The sequence below is a fragment of the Colossoma macropomum genome, unplaced genomic scaffold (genome assembly GCF_904425465.1).
Source record: "Colossoma macropomum unplaced genomic scaffold, Colossoma_macropomum, whole genome shotgun sequence".
NCBI lineage: Eukaryota > Metazoa > Chordata > Actinopteri > Characiformes > Serrasalmidae > Colossoma > Colossoma macropomum.
The window spans coordinates 3,098,801-3,105,225 of NW_023494790.1; positions in this window are offsets into that span (position 1 = coordinate 3,098,801).

The window sequence follows — 6,425 nt, forward strand, 5'->3', positions numbered from 1 at the left end:
TCCATCAGTGTCCGTCCGGCAGGTGGGCAGTCGTTTACTCTGAAAAAGGTAGGGAGATGGAATTAGTTTTGTTCTGTTTGAGTGTATGTAAAACAGAGAACGTGAACATTTCCAGAGTGTGGCTAACGACTCCGGCAGATCTGACTATAACAGCTTAACTAAAAGGAGAGAACCAAAAGGACACACAGACACGGGAGCACCCTGAGACAATCTGGCATCCCTCCGCTCCACCGTCCACAAACCTGAGTGATCGCGTGTGAGCGGCGGGACGACAGCACCAGTCTCAGTTTACTATAATTCCCTGCGTCCATGGACCCCTGGACCTGCTGCCTTTATCTAAGGGGGGACATTAACTACCAAAAGCTAAACTAAACAAGTGAGTTTTCAGCCTAGATTTGAAGATTGTGACTGAGTCTGAGTCCCGAACATTTTCTGGAAGATCATTCCAGAGTTTGGGGGCTTTATAAGAAAAGGCTCCTCCCCCAGATGAAACCTTCTGAATTTTGGGAACTATTAAAAAGCCAGCACTCTGTGATCTGAGTAATCGTGGTGGCTCGTAATGGGAAATAAGGTCTTGCAGGTACTCAGGAGCGAGCCCATGTAGGGCTTTATACGTCAAAAGAATTTTGTAATCAATACGGAATTTAACAGGCAGCCAATGGAGTGATGATAGAACTGGACTGATATGATCAAATTTTCTAGTTTTAGTGAGAACCCTGGCTGCAGCATTTTGAACTAGTTGAAGTTTACTTAAATTCCTGCTGGTGCATCCTGACAGTAATGCGTTACAGTAATCTAGCCTTGAGGTAATAAAGGCATGTACTAATGTTTCTGCATCGTGCAGCGATAAGGCATTTCTTATTCTGGCGATGTTGCGAAGATGTAAAAAGCTGTCCTAGTGATGCTGCCTATGTGTTGATTGAATGATAAATCTGGATCAATTATGACACCAAGATTTTTTGCTGCTGAACCAGGTATAACTGGAAAGTCAGCAAGATTTAAAATTAAATCTGGTAATTTATTTCTTGCCACTTTTGGACCCAGAAGGAGAACCTCTGTTTTGTTACTGTTTAGAAGGAGGAAGTTACGCAACATCCAGCCTTTCACATCTTTTACACAGTCCTCTATTTTCTTTAGCCTGTATTTGTCATCAGGCTTGGCTGATATGTACAGTTGCGTATCGTCTGCGTAACAGTGAAAGTTAATGCCATGGCTACTTATAACTGTGCCTAATGGTAACATGTATAATGTAACATGTATACCATTCTGTAATTACACTGTACCTACATAACTACAACGGATCTTTCCTGTAGTGTAGTGTTAAAGTTACACTTTAATACAAGTGGACAGTTCCTGTGTAGTTGGTATGTAGGTACTGTGTAATAATGGAGTGGTAATATAGATTTTGGGGGAAATGCAACACATTTAATTAATGTCTTAAAAGTTAAATTTTCAGATAAGGGGTCGTCTGCTGTTCTGTCACATTACAGAATGGTTTAAAGCTGAAACTGGTTACAGTGTCACAGCACTAACAACATAAATGCTGGCTAAATGTTAGGAAAGCTGGCAGATACAGTGTAAATAATGTCTTAATGTAAGTTATTCCATACTACAAAAACAACTGCTGTTCCAGTCTGATTACAAATGTAATTACATTTGTTATTACTCTTGTGTAATTACATGGGAGAGAATAGGCTGTTACAACTATTTAGATACACTTGTGTAATTACATGAGGCAAAACTGAAGTTGATACACATGTATAATTAGATAATGTGTACTTCTGTAATCCAGCTATGACAGTAACTAAATCATTAGTAGTTACATTGTCGTTGCATATGTTGTTCAAATGTAACTACACAGTTATTAGAGATACTTAATACAAAGTGGGACCTAATAATGTATACTTGTACGACTCTTGTATATTTTTAAATGGTTAAGTTGGTCTAATATACACAAATTAGACATGCATGTACACACACATTAATAATTATTCATTAAAGCACTAAAAATATTCTTTTACAATGAAATTGATGCTTGAACCAATTTATGTTTTCATTTTAAACTCTGAGAAAGAAAAAGACAAAACACTTTTCATAAACTCAATTTAACAAGTGGACAAAACTAATATTATGAAATGTTACAGCACATTGTATATTTCCAATGACTTGGTTTTTCCAATGTGTTAAGCTAAAATAAATACAAATCGTGCAGAAAAAAAATGCCATATTTCAGTGAGTTCTCTATAGAAATGTGGTTATTTTCACTTAGAAAACTAATAAAACATGTAAATTGACTGGGGTGACTGCATGGAAGTGTATGTATGTATATATGTAATATGATTAGTGTTCAACCTTTTTTTAGTAGATTTTCTCATAAATAAATCTCAGGAATGCAGTGATGCAGGAGAAATTTCAGATTTAATAACACCACAGACATTCAAGCAAATATGGAAGTGAAATGGTTTAAAAATTACAGGTGAAAAGAGTTATGAGGCTCTTATAGGACAGTGCTTCACTGCTGTCGGAAGAAAAAGTTTTTGACATAATTTCAAAATGCCTGTTGCTCTTTACATTGTGTGCAAATTTCATGACGAATGGACCAAAATAAACGACCCAAAATAAAAAAAAAAAAAGTCTGGTTCCATTGACTTACGTTAAAAGAAAAGTATATTTTTTTCCTTTTCCTGTAAAGTTACCATTTTGGAGATACAAGGTTTTGTTCTGACAACAGCGAAATGCTTCATTTTCCTCAACTGTGACCGTCTCTCTGACCTCAGCTGACCACACTGATCTCTCCGCTCTATGACAAATCCTTCCATTTCGGAGGAGTGTGAAACAGAGACACATCTGGATCCTCTCAACACTGTTTATCCCACACACTCAGGTTCACCTCTCAAACACTGACCGCGGTGAACAGATCACACAGAGTGGACTGCAGGCAGTCAGATGACCGAGGCACTCGCAGGACAATTTTTCAAATTAAAGGAAAAACTTTAACATAAGCATATTTTACCATCATCAGTATTATATAGAAAAACTTTGTTTTGGGAATAATATCTACTATAAATTATTGAGTACCTACTACGAATTATTGAGTATCTACAATGAATTATTCAGTATCTACTATAAATTAACATTGAATCTACTATGAATTATTCAGTATATACTATGAATTATTCAGTACCTACTATGAATTACTCAGTATCTACTATGAATTACTCAGTACCTACTATGAATTATTCAGTACCTACTATGAATTACTCAGTATCTACTATGAATTATTCAGTACCTACTATGAATTACTCAGTATCTACTATGAATTATTCAGTACCTGCTATGAATTATTCAGTACCTACTATGAATTACTCAGTACCTATGAATTATTCAGTACCTACTATGAATTATTCAGTACCTACTATGAATGATTCAGTACCTACTTTGAATTACTCAGTATCTACTATGAATTATTCAGTACCTACTATGAATTATTCAGTACCTACTATGAATGATTCAGTACCTACTATGAATTATTCAGTACCTACTATGAATTATTCAGTATCTACTATGTATTACTCAGTATCTACTGTGAATTATTCAGTACCTACTATGAATTATTCAGTATCTACTATGAATTATTCAGTACCTACTATGAATTATTTAGTATCTACTATGTATTACTCAGTATCTACTGTGAATTATTCAGTGTCTACTATGAAACTGATGTGTAAGTTCTGTAGTTGTGAGTGTGCGGAACTGAAGGTTGGACCCACATACAGACACAGACGGATTAAAGGGTTAAAATATCCTGCATTTCAGCCAGAGCTTGATGACTCAGTGATCACTGGTCATCTGGTCATCTCTCCCTGGAGCAGCACACAGACATTTGGATGTTTAATCTGCTGGATGGAAAGAAAAGACATGGTAGGACATTAAAGTGGTACCTCCAGGAGAAGAACCTGTCATTTAGTTCAACCCCTCTCATCCAAAGCAGAGCTCTGTAGAGTGGCCACGATGTGACGTCCCCTCAAACCAGGGCGGCTGAACTCTGGGCCACAGCTCTGTGGAGATCTGCCCTCCTCTAACAGCCGGAATTAAACTGATGAAGGCCTCGATAATTAGATGCTGAGTTGAATCAGGATTGCTTAAAGGGGAATTTTACCAATTTTTCAAAGATTCCTCCATAACTCAGTGTGTGAGACGTAAACAGAGTGATTCAGAGTGGTTTGGTGTGAAATGGTTCAGATGTCTTTACAGTGGTGGTGATAGGAACCAGGCGTCGCCATGACTACAACACAAATATAGACATTTTATTTACTATCCAAAACCACCAGTGAACCTACACGAGTCTTCTGAGTTTATATGGAATGTTGATGATGGAAAATAGTGGGAAATCTGAACAAAATTTTCTTTGGGGACTATTTTGTCTCAGAACACCCTGCATGTATCCCTCCACCATGAACAAGGCGTCACTCACTCGAGTCTCGGTGCTCATCATAATGCACAGATCTGATTGGCTGAGTAGCGTCACGTGATATTTAAAACGTATGCGATTGTTCTGTGAGTTTCCTGGGCTGCTAAAGCTACCGTGAAGGCTAGAAAAGCTACGCCAAAAATAGGACCACCCCACCAAAATTAAATAATTCTCCATAGTTTATCGGTTATAGGTCCAGGTCCGCATAGGACAGCGTCTGGGTCCGGACTTTGACCACGGGCTGCCTGTTAGTGACCTCTGGTGTAGTAACACCTCTGCCTTGTATGCTGTAGACTGGGGTTCAATCCCTGCCTGGTTAAGCACCCTACATTATACCAATAAGAGTCCTTGGGCAAGACTCCTAACACTGCCTTCACCTACCTGTGTAAAATGATCAGATTGTAAGTCGCTTTGGATAAGAGCGTCTGCCAAATGCCGTTAATGTATTTGGAAAAAAATATTTATTTATTTCCATTAAAAGTTAAGGCTGTTTTTCCTCATCCTGTAAAGCTGCCCTTTGGGAGATACAAGGTTTTATTCCGACAGCAGCGAATAGGTGATTCAGGAGCCAATGGGAAGAATGTTTTACTCAACAAGATTACACTGACCAAACAAACACCGATGAAAATCAGACAACTCAATTAATTTCATTGAAAGAACACAACTGACTCAGTTCGCTGTACATGCTAAACTAACATAAACGAGAGGAAAAAAACAACAATAGCACGATTTCATTATTTTAAGAGCTTTAAGTCGCTCTGAATCCAGACGTCTGCAGGGTTAAAAACACCAGCGTCCATATGGGTGTAATTACTCGGCTGTTCTGTGTTCCCTTCTTCCGTGTGTGTGTGTGTGTGTGGTGTGTGTGTGTGTGTGTTGAGCTGCATGCCTCCTCGCTTCACCACACACACACCCACCCAACCATGCAATGACATCACAGAAAGTGCCCCCCTCCGGGGGGTAATATGAGTAATACTGAGCTCCAGACCACTTTTCCACAGTCAGAACGCATCAGAGCCCTGCAGCCAACCCAACAGCAGGACACCAGCCAAAACATGCAGAAGTGGTTAAAGCGAAAGTTTGCAGGAAAAAAAAAAAACAAATCCCCCCAGTAACCCTTCCTTCCCCCCCATCCCCCATCAGAAATGAAGTCGATCAGCCAAGACATGTTTCGAGTCGGCAGTCTGCCTCTTTAATTTTAGCACTGCAGCTATGAGGCTAATGTAGAAAGTCATGGAAGCTTATAGCCCACCAATTAGCATGACCAAATCATCAAAAACCTGCCTTAAACCGTGCGGGCTGAGTAAACTCTAATAGACTTGCTTTATTTCATTTACATTTCATAGAATCATCGTGCTTGTTGTCTTTAAACCCTGTATGTATTGTAGTAATGCTCTTATATCACCATTAAAGGGGAACCCAACCAATTTCTTTTAAATTCAGGGGTTAAGATTAAAAAAATAATAAAAAAAAAAGTGTGGCTGGGCTTTGTAGAGAAACTTACCGAGTCAGAACTGTTCACAGTGGTGGTGATAGGAACCAGACGTCCACCTCTAAAAGCTCCCTCACAGAAAGTTACTACATGAAATGGTTATGAATTCACTGCCTGATGACTGAGACACTATTTTATGATAGTTTCGAGAAGATTTTGGTCTTAAAATCCATTCATGGTGGAGGGATACATAATATGCAGGGCGTTGTAAGGCAAAATAGTCCCCAAAGAAAACGTATTATTTCACATTTATGACTATTTCCCATCATCAACATTCCAAATAAACTCAGAAGACTCGTGAAGGTTCACTGGTGGTTTTGGATAGTAAATAAAATGTCTATATTTGTGTTGTAGTCATGGCAACCCCTGGTTCCTATGACCACCACTGTAAAGACATCTGAACCATTTCACACCAAACCACTCTGAATCACTCTGTTTACACCTCACACACTGAATTATGTG